This window comes from Anolis carolinensis, chromosome 4 (assembly GCF_035594765.1).
Source record: "Anolis carolinensis isolate JA03-04 chromosome 4, rAnoCar3.1.pri, whole genome shotgun sequence".
Lineage (NCBI taxonomy): Eukaryota > Metazoa > Chordata > Lepidosauria > Squamata > Dactyloidae > Anolis > Anolis carolinensis.
The window spans coordinates 130,326,222-130,340,035 of NC_085844.1; the positions used below are offsets into that span (position 1 = coordinate 130,326,222).

Here is a 13,814-nt window from a genome sequence, read left to right on the forward strand (position 1 = left end):
GATGTGCGCAGATCCCAGTAGGGTGGCCTTTTGCAGTTGGCAGATCGTAATTTTGTCAATGTCTATTGTTTCCAAATGCCGGCTGAGATCTTTCGGCACGGCACCCAATGTGCCAATCACCACTGGGACCACCTGCACTGGTTTCTGCCAGAGTCTTTGCAGTTCAATCTTGAGGTCCTGATAGCGGCTGAGTTTTTCCTGTTGTTTTTCGTCAATGCGACTGTCACCTGGGATGGCAACATTAATGATCCAAACCTTTTTCTTTTCCACAACTGTGATGTCTGGTGTGTTGTGTTCCAGAACTTTGTCAGTCTGGATTCGGAAGTCCCACAGTATCTTTGCGTGCTCATTTTCCAATACTTTTGCAGGTTTGTGATCCCACCAGTTCTTTGAGACATAAGTTCCAATGAATCATTTGGGCCACATAGTTGTGCCTCTGTTTGTAGTCTGTCTGTGCGATTTTCTTACAGCAGCTGAGGATATGATCAATGGTTTCGTTGGTTTCCTTGCACAGTTTGCATTTTGGGTCATCAGCTAATTTTTCAATCTTGGCCTTAATTGCATTTGTTCTGATGGCTTGCTCCTGGGCTGCAAGGATCAGGCCTTCTGTCTCCTTCTTCAGGGTCCCATTCGTGAGCCAGAGCCAGGTTTTCTCCTTATCAGCTTTTCCTTCAATTTTGTCAAGGAACTTTCCATGCAATGTTTTGTTGTGCCAGCTGTCAGCTCTAGTTTGTAGCGCGGGTTTCTTGTACTGGTTTTTTGTCTGCTGTGCTTTGAGGAGTTTCTGATTTTTGACTTCAATCAAAGCAGGTTCTTCACTTTGCTTTACATATTCTGCCAGGGCATGTTCTTCTTCTTTGACTGCTTGTTTTACTTGTAAGAGTCCTCTGCCCCCTGATCTTCTAGGTAGATATAGCCGGTCAACATCACTGCGGGGTTGCAGTGAATGATGAATGGTCATGAGTTTTCTTGTTTTTCTGTCCAAATTGTCCAGTTCTGCCTGTGTCCAATTTATAATGCCAGCAGTATATCTTAAGACAGGTATGGCCCAGGTGTTTATGGCCTTGATGGTGTTGCCTCCATTGAGCTTGCTTTTGAGAATTTTTCTGACTCTTTGTGTGTTCTTGTTGTTGTTGTTGTTGTTATTGTTGTTGTTGTTATTATTATTATTATTATTATTATTATTATTATTATTATTATTATCATTATTAACTGAAAGCCTTGGAATGTCCTAGCAGCAACTTTAACCCAAACTCTATTAAATGAAACTCTTTAATAAATGTATTAAATATCTTTGTGTATGCTGTATTAGTTGATATTGTATAAAACTAATTCAAATGTATTGTGAAGGCACTTGTTCACTCAGTCCCCTCTATTAATATAAATCACATAAACCCCTGGGGATGGAGATTGCTGAGCTCCCAAGCCTAAAAATGTAATACCTTTTGTATAAGAGCAAACGACAGACAATCCCTTTATCAGTAGGGCTGAGTTTCTCACTGTTTATCAGGCCAGTGGAAGCTCACTGGGCATGGACCCTTTATCAATTGTCTTAGCAGAAAACACTATAGTGTGTGCCAGCAAAACTCAGTTAAATAGTCCATAAACAACATTGGCAGGCTTGTCAATATGCTTGCAAAAGTTATTTTATTCCATCTTCATCACACAAATATTTACAGCCTTCTCCTTCCTTCCTTTCTTGCTCTTCCTCCCCTCTTTCCCTCCACGTTTCCCCCCTTTTATCCTCCCCTGGCATGTTCCTTCAACCTCACCTCTTTCTCAAACACTCAGCTGCATGCCATAAATGTGTTTCTATCCTAGGTTTGCAAGTCTTTATGTGGAATTAAGGGGGGGGGGGGTGTCCTTCACATTCTTCACACTCTTATGCCCGGTCAGTTCCCGGCCAGAATTCAAGAAGTATATTGACAAGTTGCAATGTGTCAAGATTTAGGCAATCCCTCGTTGTCTATGATAGTCTTCCAAGTTCTTGGAAGATGGCTGTGCATGAGTGTTTTTGATACACAGAGGTCGGTGTACAGCTGATCAACGTACAGTCTTCACAGAGTGAAGGTCCCAACCAGTGGCGTGGTTAACTCAATGATGGTGGCTTCTCAATCTGTGGCAGCCTTCTTTCGCTTTCTCAGCCATTGCAACATGTAACATGTTACCTTCCGCCTAAACTGCTGTAGTGTTCAGGTCTTCTGGTAGTGCTTGGTCTGGAACCTCCCCTGTGGTGCATGACTTCAGGGGTTACACCTGCAGGTTCATTGGAATATGCAAGCTTCCTCACCACGACAAGAGAATGGCAATCAAAATAGTTAAAGATCTGGAAATCAGGCCCTATGATAAGCAGCTAAGGCAGCTTAGCATATTTAGTTTTGAAAAGAGAAGAGGTGACATGATAGCCATGTTTAAATATTTGAAAGGGTGTCATATTCAGGAGGGGTATGCTTGTGTTTGGCCACTATAAGACATGGAGCAATGGATTCAAAAACAGTAGAGTCTCACTTATCCAACATTCGCTTATCCAACGTTCTGGATTATCCAACACATTTTTGTAGTCAATGTTTTCAATATATCGTGATATTTTGGTGCTAAATTCAGAAATACAGTAATTACTACATAGCATTACTGCGTATTGAACTACTTTTTCTGCCAAATTTGTTGTCTAACATGATGTTTTGGTGCTTAATTTGTAAAATCATAACCTAATTTGATGTTTAATAGGCTTTTCCTTAATGCCTCCTTATTATCCAACATATTCGCTTATCCAACATTCTGCCAGCCCGTTTATTTTGAATAAGTGAGACTCTACTGTAGCAGGAAAAGGGATTCCACCTAAACTTCAGAAATAGCTTCCAGATAGTAAGAGCCATTCAGCAGTGGAATATGCTGCCTTGGAGCATGATGGACTCTCTTTTTCTGGATATTTTGAAGCAGAGGCTGGATGGCCATCTGCCAGGAGTGCTCTGACTATATGTTCCTACATGGCATATATTAGCCAAGCCAGACCAGTAAAGTCTGCATAAGTCCTGTCAACAATATCCATTATACGTAGTCAAGAATTATGTTCTCTATAAGCTGCTGTCGCAAAAATAACTTGAGGTAGAATAACTTTATGAAAAAGTACAGTTACAGTCAACAATCATTCGGAATTGTCAGAACTGAAAAGCTACTAAAAGATTACATAATTTATATGCATTATAATTAAACATTTGGAATGCATTATAACCATTGGTTCAAAAGGACCCATCTGTTAACACTTTGAGGCTTTTACCCACATTAGTAAATTAAGAGATGTTTACTTCTTGGGAGGAGAGCAATGACCAATAGTGAAGAGTAGAGACATCATACTGGCAACGAAGGTCAACATAGATAAAGCAATGGTATTCCCTGTAATAACCTATGGATGCAAGAGCTGAACCATAAGGAAGGCTGATCGAAGGAAGATAGACGCTTTTGAACTGTGGTGTTGGAGGAAAGTTCTGAGAGTGCCTTGGACCGCAAGAAGATCCAACCAGTCCATCCTCCAGGAAATAATGCCCGGATGCTCACTGGAGGGAAGGATATTAGAGGCAAAGATGAAGTACTTTGGCAACATCTTGAGAATACAGGAAAGCTTGGAGAAGAGAATGATGCTGGAGGAAATGGAAGGAAAAAGGAAGATGGGCTGACCAAGGGCAAGACGGATGGATGGTATCCTTGAAGTGACTGGCTTGACCTTGAAGGAACTGGGGGTGGCCACAGCCAACAGGAAGCTCTGATGTGGGCTGGTCCATGAAGTCACGAAGAGTCAGAAGCAATTGAACAAATAAACAACAAAGTAATTTAAGCTAAACATTACTTCATTCCACAACAACAACAACAACACTTTATTTATATCCTGCCCTATCTCCCCATGGAGACTCAGGGTGTTTAGATAGTGGCAAGCATTCAAGGCCATAAAGTGCAACCGGAAATAAAAAAGCATAAATCAATAAAGCATATTAAATAATAACATCAAGCAATCGTGAGACATTACAACAAATTAGGGATCTCATGCCTTGTTCACATGAGAATAGCCTTTTCAAAGGCAGCCCCACAATCAGGGCCAGTCCAACAATGAGGTGAATTAAGTGGTCGCTTCGGGAGCAAAACATACGGGGGCGCAGTTGAGACTGCTTTTTCTGTTGATTTCTTGTAAAACATGATGTTTTGGTGCTTAATTTGTAAAATCTTAATGTAATTTGATGTTTAATAGTCTTTTCCTTAATCCCTCCTTATTATCCAACATTTTCGCTTATCCAACGCTTTTATTTTTCAGTGATTGTTTTTTTTGGGGGGGGGGGCAAAATTCTGTTCGCCTACACTTGAAAAATACCTAGGGCCGGCTCTGCCCACAATACATTAGTCCAACCAGGATGTCACCAAGGCATGTACCTTTGCCATTAACAGAACAGGACACATAAAAACTGAAACACAGACATGCACATAAATGTACAAACAAAAACAGATCTACAAACACGCCACTCTCAGACAGTTTTTATCCTTTATTAGTCAACTTCCTTTAAATAATATAATATAATCACACTCATACTTTTGGTAGCCCTCTACTAATTCATGAATCCTACAATTGACAATTGCAGTTGGCAGCTTCAAACTACTTACACAAAAGTTTCATTGATCTCAAGATTCTTCTGGCATACAAACTTTGAAAGGCCAAATCTGTTTACCACCAAGTCTGTCTCTTTGTATTACGAAGTTATATTTTAGTCTGATGGCTATTTTTAGTTGTTTACTTAAAGTTCAGTAATACACCAGAATGTAACTGGAAAGAACAAGTTGCAGTCACACACACACACACACAACTTCAGTCATCTATCTAGTCATGCTTTTGGAGCATGATACTTAAAGAACATTGACTGTATTATATAATGTAGAGAGAACAAAGGCCAAATTCCAGTGCCCCTTTTCTAGAAGCAAGAATTGGTTAATATCCCTCAGTGGCAGATACCTTTTTGTCCGTCTAGCTCTTTTAAACCCTTGTTTTTTTTCCAAGAAACTTGATGATTTCTGCTACTTTTTCTTCACCCTGTTCATTTCAATGATTGCTTTCTTCCCTTACCTGTTCTTAAAGGTTTTTTTTTAAAATCTTTACAATTAATAAGTGGTTGTACTCAGCAGTATAGCACAGTAGAGTCTTACATATCCAACATAAATGGGCCAGCAGAATGTTGGATAAGCGAATATGTTGAATAATAAGGAGGGATTAAGGAAAAGCCTATTAAACATCAAATTAGGTTATGATTTTACAAATTAAGCACCAAAACATCATGTTATACAACAAATTTGACAGAAAAAGTAGTTCAGTACGCAGTAACGCTATGTAGTAATTACTGTATTTACGAATTTAGCACCAAAATATCATGATGTATTGAAAACATTGACTACAAAAATGCATTGGATAATCCAGAACATTGGATAAGCGAGTGTCGGATAAGTGAGACTCTACTGTATGTTTGCGCTTATCAGTGCCTTCTCTTATTCCCTTGACATAAGGTACAACCATGACGCCAAAATTTGGGGGATCTGGAAAGTTTAGCTAACTGTGGTTGAGAATGAATCAGGAATCAGAAACAAAGAGGTTCACCGGGATGAAGGTGAATGCCAGAGGCTTTGTTCGATTTGTGCAAAAATGACACTAGTAAAACAAGGATGGATGCTCCAAAATACAAAGTGTAAAGTGTCTTCCCAAAACAGTGGCTAGAGCAGGCATGGGCAAACTAAGTCCCGGGGGAAGGGCACTTAGGCACTTACCTCAGGCCCTGCTCATTTTCCCTGTCCGCTTGGCATAAGAACATGGTGGCCCACCACGTCCTTATGCTAAAAAGATGTGGGAGAAAGGCACATAGCACCTGAGAGTGCCCTCTGGAGTGCCCTCAGCCACTGTGTGTCTCACCCTCCTCCTGGCATAAAGATGGTGCGAGTGACCTCATTCTTATGCCAGGAGGACGATTCAGTTCGAGGAAGGTTCGCAGTGGTTGAGAGTTCTCTGGGGCACCACCTGTCTCACCTAGCATAATGCCAAGAGGATAGCCCGAAGATTGGGGGAGGAGGATGGGAAAGAGGATGGGGCAGTCACCATGTATCCTGCCTTCCTCCCAGCATAAAGATGGGATGAGCAGCCCCATCCTTATGCTAGGAGGACCACCTGAGGATGACCCAGGACCTGCCCTGCCCCCTCCTGGCCCCATCTTTTCCCGGGCCCTCCCCACCCAGCGTGTGCCCGACCCTCCTTCCTCCTGGCCCGGCCCTTCCAGCCAGACCCACAATGTGGCCCCAAGGCAAAAAGTATGCCCTTGCCTGGGCTAGAGTCAAGCGGAGGTGTTTTGGATACATTGTGGCCATCCGGCCAGCTTGGGTGATCCATTGGTAAGTCTCCTTTGTGGTAGCAAAGGATTGCTGCTGCAGGCTGGCACAAGCCAGAGAACCATGCCGTGAGTGAGTATATGGTGCATGCAGGTTGGGGGACATGTCAGGTGGGCTGTTGCTGGCTATGAGGGATGGAGGGCATTCCTAGTTCATTGGGGCCTCTGTCCTTAGAGAAACTATAGATTACGGAGCCCAGTTTGAGTTAATCTTTTATTGGGCGGGGGGGGGGGGGGGGGTTTCTGGAGTATTTGACAACAACCATAGTAAACAAATGCATTCAAATTAAATATATGCTCGAACATGTTCAGAGAAGAGCCATGTCCAGTTTAGGAAGGTGGATATATTTAACTTGGAGAAGAGAAGGTTGAGAGAGGACATGATAACTATGCTTAAATTTCTGAAAGGTTGTCACACTGCTCTAGGGAATAGGATATGGAGCAATGAATTCAAATTGCAGGAAAAGAGATTCCACCTAAATAGTAGGAAGAATTTCCTGATGGTAAGAATTGTTTTATGGTGATATGCTCCCTCAGAGCGTGTGGAGTCTTCTTCTCTGAAGATTTTAAAACAAAGAGTACTTTGACTGTGTGTTCTTACATTGCAGAAGGTTGGACTGGGTGGTCCTTGTGGTGTCTTCCAAAGCTATGAATCTCTAAAATGCCAAACTGGGATGAGGCCTGGGCAGTATCTATACTTATCTCTGGGGTTGGGTTTGCTTTGGTTCATGGGCCCTTGCATGTGCAGCTACATCACTGTAGTGGAGCTGGTTTTTTTCTCCACTGGCTGCTTTCACTGTACAGATGAAGTTAACTGCAGCGCTATGATTTGCCTAGCACCACCTACCTCCCACCCTCTTATAGCCCCATTGGCTGCTGCCAGAAACTGAGTGTGAAATACAGAAGTCCAGTTGTGCTCATTTAGTTGGACACTGTCCTGAATGCAGAGATCTTTGCTCACTGACAGATCAGCTTCCACCAATATGGAAAATTCTACAGAAGTGTGCCTGGAAGTCTCACTCATTGCAGCAATTTGGGACTGTTGCCAGCAGTGTAATGCATGCATTCTTGCCCTCAAGCAGTAAAGAGTCTTGCACACAAGCAGCACTTGCGTTGACCACAGATGTGGGGAGAAACGTGCAGTCCTCCAGTGATGCCACTGTGGGAGCAAAAGTCTTATGGACATCCTGAAATGACCAAGGAATGCAACATTTCTAAATGGCACAATCCGTATTCCACAAAATTGGTGTCCTCCAAATTGAAGAAGGCTCAGTACTGTGAGGATGGCTATCCCCATGGAGAAATGCATGGTGATCGCTGTGTGGATGCTGGTAAGTTTATTGCTTGACCTCTCAGCAGTTTTGGGTGGGGCAAACCATTGTAGGGGACATTTTAATAGCCATCATTCTCGCCATTGAACTGATCCTCCTGCCCTGGACTATGTAACTCACCGATATCCATAAGGTAATCTTTGTGTTATCTAATAGCTCATGGCTACAGCACTGACAAGTGCATGTCAACATACATTGGAATAGCCACCCCACAACATGCACCCCATGCCACTTGTAAACAAAGGCCAATATTCTCAATACAGTCTCAATTGTCGTCCCTATGTACTTAGGTGCCATGGTAACTGGGGAGGCTAGCCAATCATGACTGCTTCAGTTGAGTAGGTTTGGGTATGGTTGCACACATTCAGCGATGAGTTATCAATGCTGTCCCTGGCCTCCCCTCTGCCTACAGAACACAGCTAGTTTTGCAGCGCTCGGATTACCCCAGTTCCTGCCCGATCCTGTCTGCAATTAGACAAGGGACAAGGGAATCTTTCAACAGAAAGAAAATGTACTCCATTCTGCTGCAGGGTAATATGAATCACACTGGGTGCTTTGTGGACATAGAGATCAGGCAAAGAGAAAGAAATCATGACACATGAGTGATCAAGTATTCTGCCATCTATGAGACCATAAATTTCAGGCAACTATATCATCACTCTGGTGTGGGGAAGGAAATCAGGCTACTGGTGCTCTCAGTGGTACATGGTGGCATCTCCATGGGAGACATTGTTCAGGTCCACAAAATGGTTGTGGTTGTGATAACAGGCCTCTCCATATCAGTGCTGCAGATCCTTGCTTTTATGTATATGCTTCATACCTGTGTTGTACTCAGATTCAAGAAATGCTTTATGCCCATTTTCAACCGCTTTTGGTTAGAGCAACCAACTGGGATTCAATTGGCAAAATGTCTTTTCTTTTTGGGGAGAATCTACACTTACTGCTACATAGCCAAATTCATTATAAAAGCTGTCCATTTGAGAGAGCTCTTTATCTCAGAAAATGGGGTCCCTTTGAAGTCGAGCTAGAATTTGGAGGGTCTCGCCCAAAGGGAGAGAGCCCGCAGACCCACCAAAAGAAAAGGGTCTGATACCCTGGCGAGAAAAGAGAGCCTTTATGATCAGAATTTCCCCTGAATCTCCCAAATAAATCTCACCAGAGCTGAAGAAAATGCCACCGAGTTGTTTATTACGATCTAGCTGGAAAGGATGTCAAACAGCGATAATTCGTTAAGCAAACATACCACACAAAGCATTACAGTACACTTTATAGCAGAAAAACAGGGCGGAATATGACAAGATTACCAGGGGGCATCCTTCTCCAGGTGGCCTTGTTCCAAAGCCTGGAGAGGATGTCAATTGTTCTTGTCCATGAAAGGAGACTTTTTGGTGGAGTCCTTTTTGTCAAGGGGTTATTCACCCTCAGAAATAAGAAGGTTTCCCTGAGGGCTGGAGTGCTGGGGTCACACAAAGGTGGCATTTCATATTTTTATAGTTCATATAGGGGACATGGGGAAAGGGAGACATATGAGGGATACATTCATGAAGGAGGAAATCATATCAACTCATCCCACCCACCAAAAAGTCCAGGATAAGTTCATAAATCACATAGGAAAACATAAGATCTGGGGGTGAAAGAAAGGTTCCAGCAAGTTTCTAGATAACTTGGTGAGTCCTGAAGGAGGTCAATGAGAGTTCTGACCATAGCCCGGGGTATAGAGAAACATCTGGATGACTCCATCGAGTTTGTTATGGAGTCCAAATTCTTTAGGCAGTGAGAAATGGATGGCAAAAGACAGCGTGGCAGCGGAGAGCCGCAGATGAAATCAGTTGTTCTTTCCCTTTAAATTTGATTCCTTGGAACAAAAGGTTATTTCCCGGAGCATAGGAGTCCAAAGTGCAGAAAGTGAGATGGCAGTAAGTCTTAGGATTAGTCTAGGAAAGTATGATGCCGAAATGTTGCCGATCTGTTGACGCGTGGATACCGGGACCTGATGGTTCTCAGTATCCACAGTTCAAAGAAACACAGTTTCATCTTGCCGGCTGCTTCCCACGGCTCAGGAAAGGAAAGATTCATGTGTTAGAGAACTAGTAATAATGAAGAGACACAGTATCACTATGAGAGGGAGAAAGACACAGTATCTCTATGAGAGGGAAAAAGTTAAAATGCAATGATACTTTTTATTTAGGATTTGTTACAATGTTAGGGTTGGAGGAAGAAGCAGAGAAGAGAATAGTCCCGGCTCGTTGAAGCTGCTGTTGGGTCGCACATTTCATGAGCAGCTGGCCCAATGGGGCTTTCTGGATCCGTGGAACTCCCTGCTGCAGGTCAGATCAGTTTGAATGCAGGGGCCTCCAGGGGGCTCGACCTCACCTTGTCATGGCGATAAACTTATCTAAATTCTCCAACTGATTCTTTTACACTTGTCACTCTACTCCCCTTGCTTTCATCTTGTAATTTAATCCCATTTTACCAAAAATATTATTTAATCAAGTTTTTGTGTGTTTTAATTAATTTTAGTTAACTATTACAGGAGTTTAATTTAATTTTTCCTAATTTTCCATTGGTAAGTGACATGCAAATATTAGTAGCAAAAGCAGTATTCATTCTCATGAGAACTAATTCACTTTTGACATAGCATTTCATTGCAGTTTTCTAGCAATCAGAGTCAGATCAGGACTGCACCAGAAATTCTTCTCTTCTCTGTCCACACATTTTTAGCAGACAGTTGCGTTACACTGCAACAGAAATGAAGTAATAGCTTTAGAAAATGCATTGATGGGATCCAGGACCATAGCCAGAAAAATTGGGGGAGAGGTTTGAAACTTTTTTTTAGCAAATCATGGAAGAGTAGTTCCATAACGCAAAATAATTTAGAAATCAGGCTCTATCGATAAACTTCAGATAAACACTCAAGACAGATGAACTTCAGTGGACACTCATAGGGATTTGGTTAATCAATTAAAATTCATGAGTAAACCAGGTTTTTTTTAAACCTGAAACATTTTTGGGGTGAGAGGAGGTTGAACCCTTAACTCTCCCCTCCCTTGGCTACAGCCCTGATGGGATGCTCAAAATTACAGTCTGATGGGATCCTCAAAACTACAAAACTACAGACCTCATTTATCTAAGAGCAGAACAATCATGACTACAGTTAGAATACTTTTCCCAAAAGGAGCAAATACAGGCAGTCCCCGAGTTACAAACAGCCATATTACTTATAATTAAGAATGGGGGTGAGACAACAGGAAGTGAGAGAAATCTACCCCTTGGGAGAAAAATGTGTTCCTTGAAGAATTATCATGGGGGAAAGGAGTATCCACTGAAGCTTTCTCACCAACAGAGGCAGTTCAACCACCAGGCCAACTAGGCAGTTGCCTGTGGTGCCATCTTGTTGGGGGCACTATCAAGGCAACTCCTGCGGCTTGCCTCGCCGCTTTGGGGAGCAGAGAAGCGGCGCTTTTCTGCTCCTCAAAGCCCTGAACACCTTCCTTCTCGCCAGGAAGGTGTTCGGGGCTTTGCAGAGCAGAGAAGCCGCCAAACGACTTCCTGGCGAGGCCTTCCCCTTCTGCCTAGCGCTCCGGCGAGCACCGGGTGGCCCAGCACTCACTGGGTGGCCCAGCGCTTGCTGGAGCGCCTTTGGGGCCTTCAGAAATTGTGAGGTAAGTGGGGTTTATATATCTGTAGAAGGTCCAGGGTGGGAGAAAGAACTCTAATTAATCACCTTGATTAGCTTTAATGGTCCTATTGAGGCGGGAGGTTAAAGAACCTCAGGAAATACCATATATGGGCAGAGATGGCGACAGCTAGCGACCCGGGTGCATAAACTCACAGAAACATGTGACTTCTGGGAAATCATGTGTTTCTGAAGAAATGAAAGCTAAAGATAAACAAACAGCGCATGCGTACGCAGGCGCTTTGAATGATTGTGAGCACGGCACAGAAAAAGTGCGGCCGGCCCGCTGGTCAGCACTGATTGGGTCCAAGTCAGGCAGCGTCACAACTCTAAGCCAATGAATTTGCTTGTGGGCGGGCATAACCCGAACCCTGTAGTGTGTATAAATATTTACTCAGCCCGCCACTGGGGGTTCTCCCTGGAAAAGCACTTACTTTGTGCGAGGGGGAACCCTAGTGGCCATTAGCGAAATAAAACTGCTTTCTTGGAATTCCTTCAGTTGTTCGTCTCCAATTCCTCCACTGCGCTCAAACAAGGACCGTAGCACAAAGGTTCCGCTACATTTTCTGGTGACCCCGACGTGATTTCCTATAAGACGGGCCAGGAGATTGGAGACGGATCCCGTTGGCGGGACGGCCTCAACTCAGCGGTGGGGGCCTGAGGCAACTACCGTGAGACGAGAAGGGGCCCCTGAATATTACAAGACCGGCTGCGGTGCTTGCCTCTGATGCCATCGCCGACTGACGGTGGGAGCTGCAACACCAGCGAGGTTCCATAGAAACCAGCCAGGAGGAAGAGGATCCAGGGAAAAAGCCCAGGGGCGAAGGTTGGTCCGACGTCTACAGAAATCTGGCAAGTATAGTGGTTGCATGAGACATTAAGGGAACACCAGCGCTGGGAGGGACACAAAAAAGTTCCCAGGGAGGTAGAAAGGGGCTCTGTCTTGTGTTTCCTGATGCATGCCGTTGAGTGGCCGGGTGCCCAGGCCAGGACAGTCCCCTCTATTAGGCAGGATGGGAGGGAAAAATTCAAAGAGCTCCACTCCCTTACAATGCATCTTAGATAATTTTGGCTCTTTTGCTATCAGAGCCGTAGCAGGGAATCCAAGGGACCTAAGAGATTATAGACTGAGGAATTTGTGTCAGGGAGAATGGCCAGAGTTTGGGTTAGGTTGGCAAGTAGAAGGAACGTGGGATCTGAAACTGATCCGAACAGTGGAAGAATATTGTGCTGTGAATCATCCGAACCAGTGGGTCTATATTGCTACTTGGGAACGGGTAGTTAGAGAAGATCCAGGTTGGGTTCGACAGTGCAGGAATGGCAAATGTATGGTGGTGAAGAAGGAAGGGAAAAAGAAGGAAGTTTTCCAATCCAATGAGGAGGACTACCCAGATTTACAGTTGAGTGTACAGGCTAGACAACAGGAATTATTGCCGCCACCCTTGCCACCGCCCCCCCCCCACCCCAGGGAACAGCCCCCGGTGCACCTACACTAGGAACGAGACCCCCACCCTACTCTCCAGAGTCAACCGAAGCAGCCAAGAAACACTACCCTAGCCTAGAAAAATATCAGGAGGAAACAAAGGAAAAGAAGAGGTCACAACGGATGCCCAGTGATGCTTCTCCGGCACAAACTCGGAGACATGGAGCTCCGGTGTGGCCTGGTGATTCACCGACTGGCCCGGCCCTCCAGATGCCCTTGAGAACGGTGCCTGTGATAAACAACAGGAATGAGATAGTTCAAGCATACCAGGTAGTGCCTTTCAGTAGTAGTGACATTTTGAACTGGAAAAATAATACTCCACCTTATAGTGAAGAACCCCAAGCTATGGCTAGGCTATTGGAAGGGATTATGGCAACCCATAATCCCACCTGGCAAGATTGCAGACAATTGTTGAATATGTTGTTCACATCAGAAGAGAGAAGAGCAGTGTTGAATAATGGGGTAGCCATAGCCCAGGTGGGGGCCCCACAAGATGGTGATGCAGCCGAGTGGGGAGCACAGAGGTTTCCTGTGGAAATAGATCCCCAATGGGACACCGCAGAAGAAGGACATTTGCAGAGACTGAAAGGATTCCAGCGTATATTGTTAGAAGCGGTAAAGAGGGGCCCGCCGCGACCCGTCAACATTGTAAAAATTCAGGGAGTGGTACAGGAAAAATCTGAGTCACCAACAGCCTTTTTGGAAAGGCTGGAGGCAGCATATAGAAAGTATAGCCCGTATAATTTGGAGGATGAAAACGGTAGGAGGGCGATTCAACAGTCTTTTATCAGTCAAGCGGCTCCTGACATCCGGAGAAAGATTCAAAAGCAACCAGGATTTCTAGGAAAGACTATGAATGAATTGTTGGCACTCGCAGATCAGGTTTATATGGCAAGGGACCAGGTAGAAGAGGAGAA

The 13,814-nt window shown here is 44.1% G+C and overlaps 1 protein-coding gene across 1 annotated transcript in view; it reads left to right on the top strand.

The window, feature by feature from the left end:
- The first annotated feature begins 7,345 nt into the window (after window positions 1-7,345).
- LOC100555879 (flavin-containing monooxygenase 3) overlaps window positions 7,346-13,814 on the top strand; it is a 40,049-nt gene continuing 33,580 nt past the window's right edge. Inside the window, exon 1 of the mRNA XM_008117825.3 lies at window positions 7,346-7,738. The gene's annotated coding sequence lies outside the window, so the exon portion shown is untranslated. The remainder of the gene's footprint in view (window positions 7,739-13,814) is intronic.